A 2,209-nucleotide genomic window follows, 5' to 3' on the forward strand; every position below is an offset into this window, starting at 1 on the left:
AGAACATTGGACTGGGGGGACTTGAAGAGGTAGGTCCCAGCAGAGCCCAGTTGGACCCGCAAGACTCACCTTGAAGAGGGACGTCTGCGCAAAGACCAACTGGTTCCGCATGACCCACCATGCTCAGAGAGATGAAGACCTTACGCGCATACGCCAGCTGTTCCCGCAGGAAAAGCCTCATAATGGTGAAGTACCCCGCCTGTTCCCGCAGCTGCGGATACAAGCCATCAGCGGAGGCTACCCGCACTAATAGTAAGGCTACACGCACAAGGCACTAACTCTCAATAATTCAGTAATGTCACCTGAAGAAGGAATGAGCAAGGCGGGAATACTCCCGCCCAAATGAGCCAGTCCGTACGCTTCTGGAGGATCTTTTGTACTATACCTGCCAAGGTATGGACAAAATAGACAAGATCTGACCAAAGCAGCCCATGAACCAATCACAGGGTGACAGCTCACTGACAACAGTACGACGAGCAGCACGCTCTAGTACTTAATGTCACTATCAGCCGCTGCCTACTCACCAACCCTCATCGTGGCACGTACATAGCCTGCAGTTGGTGGAAAAGGAATAGTACACAGCCGGCCATGTCACTATCAGCCGCTGCCTACCCACCAACCACCAGCACGGCACGTACGTAGCCCACAGTTGGTAGAAAATGAATATTATACAGCTGGCTGTACCTGCTTGGAAACCTACCTTCGGCTATAAATACTCCAACACCTTGGAACGGTATCATTATCTGATCTTATCATATCTTATCTTATACCATCACATATCTTATCTGCTCTAGCTATTTCTCTTAATATACATTTATATTCAGAGCAATCTAGTCTGATTCTCACGCCGGAGGGTGGTCACAAGGAGGTACCCCCCCTTCTCAGTGACGAGCTCACGGTGTCTGTTTTGCAGGTCATCAGAAGAATAACCATCTTTGCCGGACCTAACCCTCGTGGGAAACATCTACTTGACCCTAAGATTATCCGTAATCTGCTGGGTCACTTAGTGTTTCTTCATTGGCGCCATCCGTGGGAGACTACATACTGCGTAAACAACGAGATTCCGAACCAGGTGCATATCGGCTCGAAAGGCTCGATGACACCCCCATCCCAAGAACATGGAAGGGAGCTCAATTACACAGGTTGCATGTAGATCAGTTCCAAACTTGTAAAGAAAAGGCCCAGAGCCACTTCTAATGGAAATGATTCTCCTTATCACATTGACGCTGATGGTCTTACATTTATACTTATGAACTTTCCACACTGATATGCTGGTATTCACTGCATAAATAAGTGTGAAAAGAAGTAAGTCGTTGCGTGTGGACGGCGGCAAAACCCGCATAAACACAAAAAACGGTAAAAATTTCCAAGGAAAAGATGAGAAAAACCTTCACGCAGGTCAGTTATAGGTAAAGTTTGGTCATCCCACTAAATGAAAGTGACGGTCCTACCCGCACAATTATAATAGAGGAAACTGAACATTAACCTATTGACAACCACGCGTCGAAAGGTTAACTTATTCATAACACTTGGAAAATTGCTAAGTTAAACTAAAGTATGCATGAGCGAATCATATATTGTTTATGAGGCAAAACAAGTGCCAAATTAAACTATAATATGCATGAGCAAGTCATATAACGTTTATAAAGCAAGTCATTAAGTGAAAGTGACGGTCCTACCCGCACAAACATTTATATTTCAAAAAGATTCAAAGATTCAAAAATAAGAGGGAATATACCCCCTTACTTTGGTAACCAAGAAACCGTAAGACAAGTGCGGGTACAGTGTCAAGGCGAAACCCTTCACATACTTAGCACCTGCAGGGAATTGAAGCCAAGAATACCTTGGTAACCAAGAAACCGTAAGACAAGTGCGGGTACAGTGTCAAGGCAAAACCCTTCACATACTTAGCACCTGCAGGGAATTGAAGCCAAGAATACCTTGGAAGTCAAGTAACTATAAGACGAGTGCGGGTACAGTGTCAAGGCGAAACCCTTCACATACTTAGCACTTGCAGGGAATTAAAACCAAGAAGGATCTTCTGGGCCGTGCTTGTGGAAAGGGAAATAACATCCCCGCATAGCAGGAACGTTGAGAACTAGATTGTTTGAAGCTCCAAGATGGAATTGGTTGTTTAACATAATTGATCACTATGTCAAACTACCAAAACCTCGTGGAGAATCTACACAAGTGAAACTCAACGCTCCTG

This window comes from Bidens hawaiensis, unplaced genomic scaffold (assembly GCF_021521415.1).
Source record: "Bidens hawaiensis isolate Kalapana, Puna unplaced genomic scaffold, B.hawaiensis_p1.1 tig00020938_1, whole genome shotgun sequence".
NCBI lineage: Eukaryota > Viridiplantae > Streptophyta > Magnoliopsida > Asterales > Asteraceae > Bidens > Bidens hawaiensis.